The sequence below is a fragment of the Emys orbicularis genome, chromosome 9 (assembly GCF_028017835.1).
Source record: "Emys orbicularis isolate rEmyOrb1 chromosome 9, rEmyOrb1.hap1, whole genome shotgun sequence".
Classification (NCBI taxonomy): Eukaryota; Metazoa; Chordata; order Testudines; family Emydidae; genus Emys; species Emys orbicularis.
The window spans coordinates 46,804,906-46,819,990 of record NC_088691.1 but is presented as its reverse complement, the minus strand read 5'-3'; the positions used below and the strand labels follow the sequence as shown (position 1 = coordinate 46,819,990).

At 49.0% G+C, this 15,085-nt stretch overlaps 1 protein-coding gene across 1 annotated transcript in view; it reads left to right on the top strand.

Moving 5' to 3' along the window:
• LOC135884158 (transmembrane protein 47-like) overlaps positions 1 to 15,085 on the top strand; it is a 28,606-nt gene that overhangs the window by 1,129 nt on the left and 12,392 nt on the right. The window lies entirely within an intron of this gene.

Here is a 15,085-nt window from a genome sequence, read left to right as displayed (position 1 = left end):
GGGCCGGGCCGGAGCCGACCCGAGCCGCGCCGACCGGGCCAGACCCGACCCGACCCGAGCCGCGCCGCGGGGGCCGGGCCGGGCCAGACCCGACCGCGCCGCGGGGGCCGGGCCGGACCCGAGCCGGGCCTGCGTGCTCGGCGGGAACGGGCGGCGCCTCCCCGGAGCCCTTCTCGCGCCCCCACCACCCCAGCTTACCTTGTGCTGCCGGCCCGCCCCTGCTCCTTTTCAGACTTCCTGCGAATCTCTGATTCGCGGGAAGCAGGGGAGGGGGCGGAGCGTTCAGGGGAGGGGAGGAGGGGAAGTGAGCTGGGGGCGGGGTGGAGAGCTGCAGCGCGGGGCCCTCTTGGCGCGGGGCCCAATTCAGCCGAATCGGCTGAATCGGCCTAAAGCCGGCCTTGATGGGCAGGATCCCCTGGGAGAATAACATGAAGGGCAAAGGGGTCCAGGAGAGCTGGCTGTATTTTAAAGAATCCGTATTGCGGTTGCAGAAACAAACCATCCCGATGTGTAGAAAGAATAGTAAATATGGCAGGCGACCAGCTTGGCTAAACAGTGAAATCCTTGCTGATCTTAAACGCAAAAAAGAAGCTTACAAGACGTGGAAGATTGGACAAATGACCAGGGAGGAGTATAAAAATATTGCTCAGGCATGCAGGAGTGAAATGAGGAAGGCCAAATCACACTTGGAGTTGCAGCTGGCAAGAGATGTTAAGAGTAACAAGAAGGGTTTCTTCAGGTATGTTAGCAACAAGAAGAAAGTCAAGGAAAGTGTGGGCCCCTTACTGAATGAGGGAGGCAACCTAGTGACCGAGGATGTGGAAAAAGCTAATGTACTCAATGATTTTTTTGCCTCTGTCTTCACGAACAAGGTCAGCTCCCAGACTGCTGCACTGGGCAGCACAGTATGGGGAGAAGGTGACCAGCCCTCTGTGGAGAAAGAAGTGGTTCGGGACTATTTAGAAAAACTGGACGTGCACAAGTCCATGGGGCTGGATGCGCTGCATCCGAGGGTGCTAAAGGAGTTGGCGGATGAGATTGCAGAGCCATTAGCCATTATTTTTGAAAACTCATGGCGATCGGGGGGAGGTCCCGGATGACTGGAAAAAGGCTAATGTAGTGCCCATCTTTAAAAAAGGGAAGAAGGAGGATCCGGGGAACTACAGGCCAGTCAGCAGGAGCAGGTCCTCAAGGAATCAATTATGAAACACTTAGAGGAGAGGAAAGTGATCAGGAACAGTCAGCATGGATTCACCAAGGGGAAGTCGTGCCTGACTAACCTAATTGCCTTCTATGATGAGATAACTGGCTCTGTGGATGAGGGGAAAGCAGTGGATGTGTTATTCCTTGACTTTAGCAAAGCTTTTGATACGGTCTCCCACAGTATTCTTGCTGCCAAGTTAAAGAAAAATGGGCTGGATGAATGGACTGTAAGGTTGATAGAAAGCTGGCTAGATCGTCGGGCTCAACGGGTAGTGATCAATGGCTCCATGTCTAGTTGGCAGCCGGTTTCGAGCGGAGTGCCCCAGGGGTCGGTGGGCTTGTGGGCTACGTCATCCGGAGCTGGAACCATGTAAACGCCCTGCTCTCAGGAGCCCTCTGGGTATCGTCACTCTGAACTGATGGCAGCACCATGAATCCTGGAGTGCGGAGGCATAAAGGGGGCCCAGAGATTGTCCCTGCGCCTTGGGTCATGCACAGAGGGAGAGCGGGGAATGCATGTGTCACCTGTCAGGGAGAAGAAGCATAGAAGGAGACTGTGGATGGCTGGGAGAAGGGGATGATGTAAAGGGGGTTGCCTTTGGTGATCATGTGATGCCTGAGGAGACGACGGGGTTCTTGGCAGATAGGCCAATGTTAGAGGAAGGGGGTAACTAAGGGATGGGAGGTTCCGGGGAGGGAGCAGAGTAATTCATGAGAAGGTTAAACCTCCCTCCCCTCAACTTAAAGTTGTAAAAGGCAGTATGGTCTAGTGGATAGAGCACTGGGACTTGGGAGACCTAGGTTCTGTTCCCAGTTCTGTCACTGGCCTGCTGGGTGACCTTAGACAAGTCACTTACTGCTCAGTGCCTCAGTTTCCCCATCTGTAAAATGGGGATAATGAAGTGCTTTGGGCTCTACTGATTAAGTGAGAAGCCTGAATCCAATTTGAGGGTGGCTCCTTGGCCTGAAGAAGCTGAAGTCAAAGCACCTGGAATCTACTTATTGGCTGTCAAGGTTTTGGGCAATGAAATAATGCATCTTGAGAGTGCAGTGCCCTCTCTGATGGGACTCCCCCACCCAGCGGAGCATATATCTTGGTGGGAGCTTCATCATGGAAAACTCCTGAAGCTGTGCTGGCCAGGGACTCCATATGCAACTGCACCTAGCGTAGGGCATCCAATGCAGGGGAGAACAGCACGTGTACTTTACAAGGAGGTTGCACTGGTAACTCCAGGCCAAATGGGGCTGCCATTGGCTCACAGGATAAATGTTGCTGACTAGTACCAGCAGAGTTTTATTGGGCTCCTGGCCCAGCCCATCCTATAACTTGGCACTGAGGCAGTGCCCCGGGAGAGAAAGTGTAACCCAGTATTTGCCATCTCAATGTTGAGTAGAATGGATGGTCCATTCAGGAGGCTGCATTGTAGCTGTGTAAAAGACCTATGCAAACAGGGGAATCTGTTTCCTCTGAAGAAACTGGAAAACACAAAGTAACAATAGAGAAATATTTTGCAAATCTTTTGGTTACAGTGATCATTAGTCTGTCTTGTAAGTTTCATTAAATTGAAAATGTCCCTTTAAACAGATTGCAGGCCTGGTTCTCCACTGGCCTTTCACCTTTTGTTGTCACTGAGACCTGTGCAATGTGGATGTAAAACACAGAGTGGAAAATTCTGATTTGCTGGCATTTTACATCCATTTTGAACACCCAGTGGAGTGTCAAGCCCTGCATGTTTATCTGACAAAGAGTAGAATTCACTACAGTGACACTAGCTGGGATAAAATGACAAGGGCTCTCAATCCTCATGCTTCAGGGCAGAAGCTGATCAGATGGAGTCAGGAAGAAATGACCCCTATGGTACAGCAGGTGTATGATGCCGTCTTCTGAAGAATCTGGCACTGGCATGACCAGACAGATTAAATGGACCACACTGATCTTTCATGATAGGAATTCATATGTTGGAGGTGTGAACAGATGTTCACAGCATGAGCCATCTCAACCCAAAGCAAGACAGGATAACAGAGATGAGGTGGTGGCAAACTCCATTCTCTGGTGTCTGCACACCTCTCTGTTTACAGCCATGATAGGTCTTGGTTATCTTGAGGTCCCTAGTTGAATATTTTATGGAGCTGTTACTTCTGGGGGAGGAAATCAAAACTGGCCTTCAAATGACATGCAGGGATCATTGTCCAGCCACTAAAAATGTCTCATCTCGGTTTCCTCTGCTCGTTACCCTGATTCTCAGGGGTCCCAGCCTCCTGCAAATGAAGTAAGCATAAATGAGGTCTAGTTGTGGTTTATGGTGCAGGGAGCATAGCTGAGGTCTCAATATATGTAGTAATGTGTACTAATGTATTCTGTCTCAACTTCCTTGTCTCCCAGATCCTCTCCATCAGTACTTGGCTCTGCTGGGCCAACCAGCCTGGTTTAAAATAAGTCTCCTGAGCAGGGTTGGGGTCACAGTCAGAGCTCCAGGGGTTTGGAGCCTGGCTTTCTCTTGCTGTATCCAGAGAAGATGGGCTGCATCCCCAATGCTCCATTGCAAGTTGCCTTGGGAACTCCCTGCTATTCCTGTTGCTGCTCTCCTGCTTCAAATGGCAGGGAGTGAGTGAAAGGGGGAAGATGGCTGCTGCTGAGTGAGTGACTAGGGTGACTCACTTCAGCACAGCTTTGCAGGATGTATTGACACTATGGGCTTGGTACAGAAATCACTGGATGAAATTCCCTGGCCTGTGCAGGGCAGGAGGTCAGATTATAATGGTCCTTGCTGGCCTTAAAGTCTAAGAAGGCATCTTTACCTCTGAACAACACAGAATTCAGGAGAGTTCATAGTCCTGTAATCTGTCCACACAGGGGGATATCGGCTCCAATCTAGGTGCTTGTATATGAGCTCTTTTCCCCTTCTTGTGGAGATCAAGCCAGGCTATTCTGGCTATTGCCTTAACTTTCCCTTCCTTTATGATCTTGGGTGAAGACGATCAGCTGCTTAGATGTATTTACAGCTTCATAGTGAAGTTCTAGTTTTGCTCTCTAACATGAACAGCTGGGCTGTATAAGGGAGGGAGAATGGCAGGGGAGGGGGAAGCTTCTGAGCTCCCCACGCTGGGGTCTGTTTTCTTGGAGAGGGGAAACAATAGGACAGGAGTTGTGGCACTGAAGCAATGAAAGGGGGAGGCAGAAGGGGAGCTCACACTGTAACCTCTTTTCTTTTGCTCTTTGTTAGCAGCAACTCAGCCACGAAAATTGGGGAGGGGCTGAAATGGAGAAGGGGGTTGGAGGAAAGTGTGTTCATTTGTTTCTTTCAGGGAAGGAGGCTGTACTGTCAAAGGGAGGGGGGAGCAGATGTGCGCCATTCATTATGCTACCTCCTCTCTTCCAAACTTACCCCTGAGATTTATACCAAGCCCTTCAGCTGACTGTCTGCCTCAATCTCCCACAAAGCAACTGGGCAGCTGCTGCTCCTCCCAGACGGGACAGCAGTGGGTGTGAACAGGTGACTTTATGGGTCTGACTCCAGACCATGTCAGAGCCTGGGAATTGAGTAACTTCTCTGGGGCTGCCCACTGGTACTTCATTCAGCTGTGTTCATTCAACTAGTGCTCGGCCATCTGGATTCTCTGGGCAGCAGTAGCTGGCCCATATTCACAGTCCTTTCTCTCCACTTATTTGCTCTTGTGGGTTGAATTCAGACTCTTAACAATACAGAAGTTTCACTGCATTAAGGCTCATTCTCTTTTCATGGACTTGCTTGACTTTCATGTCTAGAGCACCGTAGAGTTTAAGACCAGATGAGAGCGTTAGATCTAGTCTGACCTGTACAGCACAGGCCATTAAACTCCACCAGTTACCCTTTTATTGAACCTATTAACTTGTCTTTCTGGAAGATGCTTTAGCCAAACACATCAGTCTGGATTTGAAAACTCCAAGATATGGAGCATCCACCAGTTCCCTTGGGAGGTTGTTCCCAAAGTTAATTATCTTCACTGTTAAAAACTTGTGCCTTCATTTGAATTTGAATTTGTCAGGCGTCAGCTTCCAGCCATGGGTTCTTGTTCTGTCTTTCTCCGGGAGATGACAGAGCCAGTAGGACCCAGTGTCTTCTCTTTCTGAAGGTACTTAGGCTGTAATCAAGTCAATCTCAATTTCATCCTTCATAATCATAACATGAACAGAGTGAGCTCAGTCCTTCATTGTAAGCCATGTTCACTTTTGTGGCTCTCTGCATCCTCCTCCAGTTTTTCAACATCATCTAGTAAAGCCTCCTGAATTTCAGACAGGCCCTCCTATAAAGGCTTTAGAGCTGGGGTAGGAGTTGGTACTTTCTAGAAGGTAGACTTCCCTCTGAATCTGTTCAGAACAGGTGCTCCAATGGCTGCTCAGATCCTGGGAGATCGTTTTCTGGGTGAGATTTGAAGCTGAGGTGCTGAAGCACCTTGTGGCTATTAAAGATCCCATCACACTTCTTGCAAGAGCAGGGGAATGAACCCCAGTGTTCTGGACAAATTCCAGTTTAGGTAACTGCACTGTCTGCCGAAAAACTGCAGAGGGAATTTAATTGGCTATAAAGTTCACTTCCTGTCCTAAACAAAGTAATGTCACTCAGCTTCTCCACCTGAGGTGGCTGCATTTCAGTTTGGGGTGAAGCAATCCTTTATTCTTATAGCTTGTAAAGTGCTTTGGGATCTTTCAAGCCATTAGAGAAATGCACAGTACTGGCTTTTATCTGGGAGTTATGGACAGCTGAAAACTGCAGCCGACTCTCGTAAAGATGGAACTGTTAGGGTTGGTTGTGCCAGGGGGTACACTGGGAGTGGATTTCAGCTGGTGGCTGACTCACTGCTCCCTTAATTGACTTGGCTGCTCTGGAGATGGGACAGTTTGGTCCACTGGCCAATAAAGCTGGATCCGGTGCCAAACATTCTTTGGACCTCTCCCTCTGTGAAACACAAGCTGAGAATTCGCAGGATGTCAGATTCAAAGCAGAAGCAAGTTGTCTTAGATGGACTCTTAAACAATAGCAGAGAAGCAGTTGGCTGCCCTTCTGGCTGAACTATCAGACTGCTGCAAATGTCAGAGGTGTCTGAGATCTTGAGTGTTGCCCAACTCCTGAATGCCGGTCTGTGAATAGCCCCCCTGTGACACTGTATGGAATCTGGGAGACACTTTATGATATTGTTGATACCAGTATTATAAAATTGCAAGGAATCTGACCAGATATGCCATCTAAGGTATCTGTGAAAATGTTATGATTTGCCTAGTATGATTATCTTGTTTATAAGTTTGTATCACCTTTGTATTGTGAGTTATTGATATGTATGGTATATCTGTATTTCAACACTTGTGCTGTGATTCTGGGTGACACCCCCAGACAGCTTGGCATCAGCACTGCCTTGCCTGCTTTTGATGGCCCATCAAGGGACATCGGCTATACATTGAACCCATTGAAAAAAGCCAGGGACTACACCTGATGAGTCAGCAAGACATGTAGGGGCATGTCTATGGACAGAACTCTAAGGCGTTTCCATGCCATGTGCTGTGAAGCTTGTGTTTGGGACATAATAACCTAAGAATGGCCATACTGGGTCAGACCAAAGGTCCGTCTAGCCCAATATCCTGTCTTCCGACAAAAAGAACAGGAGTACTTGTGGCACCTTAGAGACTAACAAATTTATTAGAGCATAAGCTTTCGTGGGCTACAACCCACTTCTTCGGATGCATATAGAGTGAAACATATATTGAGGAGATATATGTATGTGTGTATATATATCTCCTCAATATATGTTTCACTCTATATGCATCCAAAGAAGTGGGTTGTAGCCCACGAAAGCTTATGCTCTAATAAATTTGTTAGTCTCTAAGGTGCCACAAGTACTCCTGTTCTTTTTGCGGATACAGACTAACACGGCTGCTACTCTGAAACCTGTCTTCCGACAGTGGTCAATGCCAGGTGCCCCAGAAGACAAAGGAAGTACAAGGCACATGGCAAAAGGTATGAAAGACAGCTGCCTCTTCTCCATTTTGTCTTCATTCCTGCTTCTTATATCTTGACTTTAGTAAAGCTTTTGATACTGTCTTGCATGACCTTCTCATAAACAAACTAGGGAGATGCAACCTAGATGGAGGGATAGCTCAGTGGTTTGAGCACTGGCCTGTTAAACTCAGGGTTGTGAGTTCAATCCTTGAGGGCGCCGATTGGGGGCAAAAATTTGTCTGGGGATGGGTCCTGCTTTGAGCAGGGGGTTGGTCTAGATGACCTCCTGAGGTCCCTTCCAACTCTGATATTCTATGTAAGGTGGTTGGAAAACTGTTCCCAGAGAGTAGTTATCAGTGGTTCACAATCATGCTGGAAGGGCATAACGAGTGAGGTCCATCAGGATCTGGGTCTGGTTCTGTTCAATATCTTCATCAATGATTTAGATAATGGCAGAGAGTACACTTATAAAGTTTGCAGATGATACCAAACTGGGAGGGGTTGCAAGTACTTTGGAAAATAGGATTAAAATTCAAAATAATCTGGACAAACTGGAGAAATGGTATTTAGTGATGAAATACAATAAGGACAAATGCAAAGTACTCCATTTAGGAAGGTACAATCAGTTGCACACATACAAAATGGGAAATGACTGCCTAGGAAGAAGTACTGCGGAAAGGGATCTGGGGGTCATAGTGGACCACAAGCTAAATATGAGTCAACAGTGTAAGGCTGTTGCAAAAAAAGCAAACATCATTCTGGGACGTATTAGCAGGAGTGTTGTAACTAAGGGTATGTCTACACTACGAAATTAGGTTGATTTTATAGAAGTCGATTTTTTAGAAATTGATTTTATACAGTCGATTGTGTGTGTCCCCACTAAGCGCATTAAGTCGGCGGAGTGCGTCCACAGTACCGAGGCTACTGTCGACTTTAGGAGCGTTGCACTGTGGGTAGCTATCCCACAGTTCCCGCAGTCTCCGCCGCCCATTGGAATTCTGAGTTGAGCTCCCAATGCCTGATGGGGCAAAAACATTGTCACGGGTGGTTCTGGGTACATGTCATCAGGCCTCCCTTCCTCACTCCCTCCGTGAAAGCAATGGCAAACAATTGTTTCTCGCCTTTTTTCCTGAGTTACCCGTGCAGACGACATACCACGGCAAGCATGGAGCCCGCTCAGCTCAGTCACCGTACATCTCCTGGGTGCTGCTGGCAGACGCGGTACTGCAGTGCTACACAGCAGCGTCTCCTTGCCTTGCCTTGCCTTGCCTTGCCGGCGGCAGACAGTGCAATACAACTGTTAACCATTGTCGTCGTCTCGTGGGCGCTCCTGGCCGACCTTGGTGAGGTCGGTCGGGGGTGCCTAGACAAAAATGGGAATGACTCCAGGTCATTCTCTTCTTTAAGTTTCGTCTAATGGAGATTCAGTCCTGCCTGGAATATCATGCCAGCTGGAGGCTTCTGCCTCAGGCTTCTCTCCCAGCCGGCAGCACCACGCGGTCGCACCTACCCCAACCTACCCCTTGCTCCCATGGCTCATGAAGTCTGGACAGTAATAAGGAGCAGTTCAACTATAGGCTGAACAAGTGCAGAATGGTGGTAGAATGTGCCTTTGGACGTTTAAAAGCTTGCTGGCGCTGTTTGCTGACTAGGCTGTTTGTGATTAGATTAGAAGAGCACAGCAAGGCGCGCTGCGCATCACAGAGGCTTTGAAAACCAGTTTCATGACTGGCCAGGCTTTGGTGTGACAGTTGTGTGATTTTAATTCCCTTAAGCCAACCCTGTAAGCCATGTCGTGAGTCTCCCCTCCCTCCGTGAGAGCAATGGCAGACAATCGTTTCGCGCCTTTTTTCCGCAGACTACATACCATGGCAAGCATGGAGCCCGCTCAGATCACCGCGGCAGTTATGAGCACTATAAACACCATGCGCATTATCCTGCAGTATATGCAGCACCGGAAACTTCAGAAGCAGGCGAGGAGGCGACAGCAGCGTGGTGACGAGAGTGATGAGGACATGGACACAGAGTTCTCTCAAAGCACGGGCCCTGGCAATTTGGACATCATGGTGCTAATGGGGCAGGTTCATGCCATGGAACGCCAATTCTGGGCCCGGGAAACAAGCACAGACTGGCGGGACCGCATAGTGTTGCAGGTCTGGGATGATTCCCAGTGGCTGCGAAACTTTCGCATGCGTAAGGGCACTTTCATGGAACTTTGTGACTTGCTTTCCCCCGCCCTGAAGCGCAAGAATACCAAGATGAGAGCAGCCCTCACAGTTCACAAGCGAGTGGCGATAGCCCTCTGGAAGCTTGCAACGCCAGACAGCTACCGGTCAGTCAGGAATCAATTTGGAGTGGGCAAATCTACTGTGGGGGCTGCTGTGATCCAAGAAGCCAACGCGATCACTGAGATGCTGCTATCAAGGGTAGTGACTCTGGGAAATGTGCAGGTCATAGTGGATGGCTTTGCTGCAATGGGATTCCCTAACTGTGGTGGGGCGATAGACGGAACGCATATCCCTATCTTGGGACCGGACCACCAAGGTAGCCAGTACATAAACCGAAAGGGGTACTTTTCAATGGTGCTGCAAGCACTGGTGGATCACAAGGGACGTTTCACCAACATCAACATGGGATGGCCGGGAAAGGTACATGACGCTCGCATCTTTAGGAACTCTGTTCTGTGTGAACGGCTGCAGCAAGGGACTTACTTTCCAGACCAGAAAATAACCGTTGGGGATGTTGAAATGCCTATAGTTATCCTTGGGGACTGTGGTGGGGTGTCTGCCCCACCCCCATGCTAGAGGGGGCTGCAGCAGGCCAGTGCGCCTGTGCAGCCCGGCAGCCAATAAGAGACGGGCTTATTGGGAGCCAATCAAGGCCTGGATTGGAGACAGCCAATCAGGGCCAGGCTCAGCCCTATAAAAAGGCTGCTCTGAGAGAGGAGAGTCAGTCTGTCCCAGACCTTCAGGGAGGAAGGTCTGTCTCCTGAGCAGGAGACCAGCACCCAAGACAGCGCAGTGCTGGGCAGGCTCAGGGAAGCAGAGAGGACCTTTAGTCTGATACCTGCCAGACTGCCGGCCCTGAGTAGAAGGGCCTAGAGGGTGCAATGGGGTCAGAGGGGAAGTGACCCAGGGAAGGCTGAAGGCAAGGCGAGAGAAGGAGGGCCAAGAGGCTGCCGTTAGAGGGTCCCTGGGTCGGGACCCAGACTAGCGGGCGGGCCTGGGTACCCCCTTTTCCCCCTTGTGCTGCACCGGGCCGTGGAGCAATGGCCGAGTCAGGCTGCAACCTGCCCCCTGACGTAAGAGGGGCTAGACTTGGGGGTTGTGGCAGGCCGCTGAGGCCAGTGCAAAGACTCCTGTTAATCCCCCCCCCCGGAAGGGGGTGTGGATGGACTAAGGGGCACTGCCGGAGGGCAGTGGTCCGGAAGAGGATGCCGCAAGCCGGAGAGCGACGTGGGTCCACACGCCAACCGAGGGCGAGACAATGGACAGGACACCACCAGGAGGGGGCGCTCCACTGGACAGAGCTAATTCCCGAGACAACCAGTAGGAGGCGCCAGGGGGTGAGTCCCAACCCCGTCACAGGGACCCAGCCTACCCCTTAATGCCATGGCTCATGAAGCAGTACACAGGCACCCTGGACAGTAGTCAGGAGCTGTTCAACTATAGGCTGAGCAAGTGCAGAATGGTGGTAGAATGTGCATTTGGACGTTTAAAAGTGCGCTGGCACAGTTTACTGACTCGGTTAGACTTCAGCGAAACCAATTGTTATTACTGCTTGCTGTGTGCTCCACAATATCTATGAGAGTAAGAGGGAGACATTTATGGCGGGGTGGGAGGTTGAGGCAAATTGCCTGGCTGCTGATTACGTGCAGCCAGACACCAGGGCGGTTAGAGGAGCATAGCAGGGTGCGCTGCGCATCAGAGAAGCTTTGAAAACCAGTTTCATCACTGGCCAGGCTACGGTGTGAAAGTTCTGTTTGTTCTCCTTGATTCACTCTACTTCCCTGTAAGCCAACCGCCCTCCCCTCCCCCCTTTGATCTCCCCTTGCAGAGGCAATAAAGTCATTGTTGTTTCAGATTCATGGATTCTTTATTAATTCATCACACAAATGGGGGGATAACTGCCAAGGTAGCCCGGGAGTGGTGGGGGAGGAGGGAAGCACTGGGTGGGGTGGTGGAGGAGGGAAGGACAAGGCCATACTGCATTTCAAAACTTATTGAATGCCAGCTTTCTGTTGCTTGGGCAGTCCTCTGGGGTGGAGTAGTTGGGTGGCTGGAGGCCCCCCCACCCCGTTCTTGGGCGTCTGGGTGAGGAGGCTATGGAGCTTGGGGAAGAGGGCGGTTGGTTTCACTTGGGCTGCAGCGGCGGTCTGTGCTCCTGCTGCCTTTCCTGCACCTCAACAGTACACCGGAGAATATCAGTTTGATTCTCCAGTAGCCTAAGCACTGCTTCCTGCCTCCTCCCATCACGCTGACGCCACTGATCATCTTGATCCCGCCATCTCTCCTCTTGCTCCCACCACCTGTCCTCACATTCATTTTGTGATTTCCTGCACTCTGACAGTGTCTGCCTCCAGGCATTCTGCTGGGCTCCTTCAGTGTGGGAGGACTGCATGAGCTCAGAGAACATTTCATTGCGAGTGCGTTTTTTTCGCCTTCTAATCTTCGCTAGCCTCTGGGACGGCGATGATATGGGGAGCATTGAAGCAGTTGCAGCTGCGGGAGGAAAAAAAGGGAGAGTAGTATTTAAAAAGACACATTTTAGAGAACAATGGGTAGACTCTTTCACAGTGAACCAAGCTGTTAACATTACATAGCATGTGTGCTTTCTTTACAAGGTCGCATTTTGCCTCTTATATTGAGGTCCTGCTGGTTTGGTGTGAGAGATCACACACGCAGGGCCGGCGGGCAACAGAATTCAGCTTGCAGGCAGACATGGTAAGCCAGAGTCTTTTGGCTTCTTTAACCTTCATAACATGTGGGGATGGTTTCAAACAGTAGCACCCTCATTTCCTATACCAAGCACCCATCAGGTTGGCCATTTAAAATGGTGTGACGGGTTGGATCACAGAAACCCCCTTGGGAGCTGCCACCCAATGTGCAAAGACTACCCCTGCTTCTGTTTTCCCTGCCAGCTCAGGATTCCAGCACCCTGTCTTGCTGAGCCAGACACTCCAGTCTGCTCTGACAAAGACTCAGGGTCTGAATCACTTGTCCCAAAGCTGCAAGTTTACCCGAAAACCAGCTCACAGGAGTGTGCTTGTCTTTAGCACTCAGATGCCCAACTCCCAATGGGGTCTAAACCCAGATAAATCCGTTTTACCCTGCATAAAGTTTATGCAGGGCAAACTCATAAATTGTTCGCCCTCTATAACACTGATAGAGAGATATGCACAGTTGTTTGCTCCCCCAGGTATTAATACATACTCTGAGTAAATTACTAAATAAAAAGTGATTTTATTAAATACAGACAGTAGGATTTAAGTAGTTCAAAGTAGTAACAGACAGAACAAAGTAAGTTACAAGCAAAATAAAATAAAATGCGCAAATCTATGCCTAATCAAACTAAATACAGATAATCTCACCCTCAGAGATGCTTCAGTAAGTTTTTCTCAGACTGGACACCTTCCAGGCCTGGGCACAATTCTTTCCCCTGGTACAGCTTTTGTTCCAGCTTAGGTGTTATCTAGGGGATTCTCCATGATGGCTCCTCTCTCCCTTTCTGTTTTCTTCCACCCCTTTATATATTTTTTGCATAAGGCGGGAACCCTTTGTCCCTCTGGGTTTCCGCCCCCCCCCTCACTGGAAAAGCACCAGGTTAAAGATGGATTCCAGTTCAGGTGACATGATCACATGTCACTGCAAGACTTCATTACTCACTTGCCAGCACACACATATACAGGGAGACTCACAGGTAAACAGCCATCTGCAGACAATGGGAGTCATCAAGATTCCAAACCATCATTAATGGCCCACACTTTACATAATTACAATAGGCCCTCAGAGTTACATATTATATTTCTAGTTTTAGATACAAGAGTGGTACATTTCTACAAATAGGTTGATCACACTCAGTAGATTATGAGCTTTGTAATGATACCTTACAAGAGACCTTTTGCACAAAGCATATCCCATTTGCATTATAGTTACTTATTATCAATTTTTTTATAAAACTATCCCAGTTACATTATATTCACTTATTGTCATGTTTTTATAAAACCATGTAGACTGCACAACGTTACACCCTCCTCCTGAACTTACTGCCAGAGACTTGGACACTGACCATGGCGGAGGCAGTATACCTAAAATTCGTTTTTGGGCTCCCCTATGGGGCAGACACTCCTGTGTCCCCCAAAAGGGAAAGAGACCCTGATCCAGCTGTAGGCTCACAGCTACCAGCTATGAGGGACCTTTCGCTGGCCAGCAAAATCCCCCCCCTTTCACTCAGGTTGGGTTTGCTTCCAGCTAGAGTCCTTGAGGTTTGTTCCCACCGCAGCAGTCACCAGGACCCCAACTTCCAGCTCCAGGATACATGTCTCTGTGCACCTCTTCCACTTCATTACAGCCAGGTCATGCTTCTGGGTCTTAATTGCTTTGTCTCTTAAGTCCAGGCTGGTGGGCAGCCTTTTCTTTTTCCAGGTCAGCCTTTTCCCAGGCAAATTGTATATCAATTTTCATTTGTCTTCCCTTGAGACCATCACTCGATGAGCTGGGATACCACAGAGAACACCCTCCTGCCAGAACAGGCACCCCTCCACTCCTGTCTTGCTAAATTAGACACTCCAGTCAGCTTTAGCACAGACAGAGGTTGGGCCACACCCATCTGCAGTTCACTGAAACTGAGATGCACTCAGCTCAGGGGCTTCTTAGAGTTAACAGAGACATTCCCAGCGCCCATTGTTCAGTCTTTCTGGGCAATTTGCAACTTGTGTAGTTTTAGCTTCTTCTGATCTTCCTTCTTACTTATTTTGCTTCCTTTTCTGTCCCTACTTCCCTTTCCCGAAATAAGCAAACAGAAAATAACAAACCAGTAACCACTTTGTCTGTTCTCCAGCCACCACACTTAAAACTTACTTAAAATCACTACCAGTATCTCAAAGCAATCAGCTGTGCACAGATCCTGCTCGACTACGCCACTGTGACGAGTTGGATCACAGAAACCCCCTTGGGAGCTGCCACCCAATGTGCAAAGACTACCCCTGCTTCTGTTTTCCCTGCCAGCTCAGGATTCCAGCACCCTGTCTTGCTGAGCCAGACACTCCAGTCTGCTCTGACAAAGACTCAGGGTCTGAATCACTTGTCCCAAAGCTGCAAGTTTACCCGAAAACCAGCTCACAGGAGTGTGCTTGTCTTTAGCACTCAGATGCCCAACTCCCAATGGGGTCTAAACCCAGATAAATCCGTTTTACCCTGCATAAAGTTTATGCAGGGCAAACTCATAAATTGTTCGCCCTCTATAACACTGATAGAGAGATATGCACAGTTGTTTGCTCCCCCAGGTATTAATACATACTCTGAGTAAATTACTAAATAAAAAGTGATTTTATTAAATACAGACAGTAGGATTTAAGTAGTTCAAAGTAGTAACAGACAGAACAAAGTAAGTTACAAGCAAAATAAAATAAAATGCGCAAATCTATGCCTAATCAAACTAAATACAGATAATCTCACCCTCAGAGATGCTTCAGTAAGTTTTTCTCAGACTGGACACCTTCCAGGCCTGGGCACAATTCTTTCCCCTGGTACAGCTTTTGTTCCAGCTTAGGTGTTATCTAGGGGATTCTCCATGATGGCTCCTCTCTCCCTTTCTGTTTTCTTCCACCCCTTTATATATTTTTTGCATAAGGCGGGAACCCTTTGTCCCTCTGGGTTTCCGCCCCCCCCTCACTGGAAAAGCACCAGGTT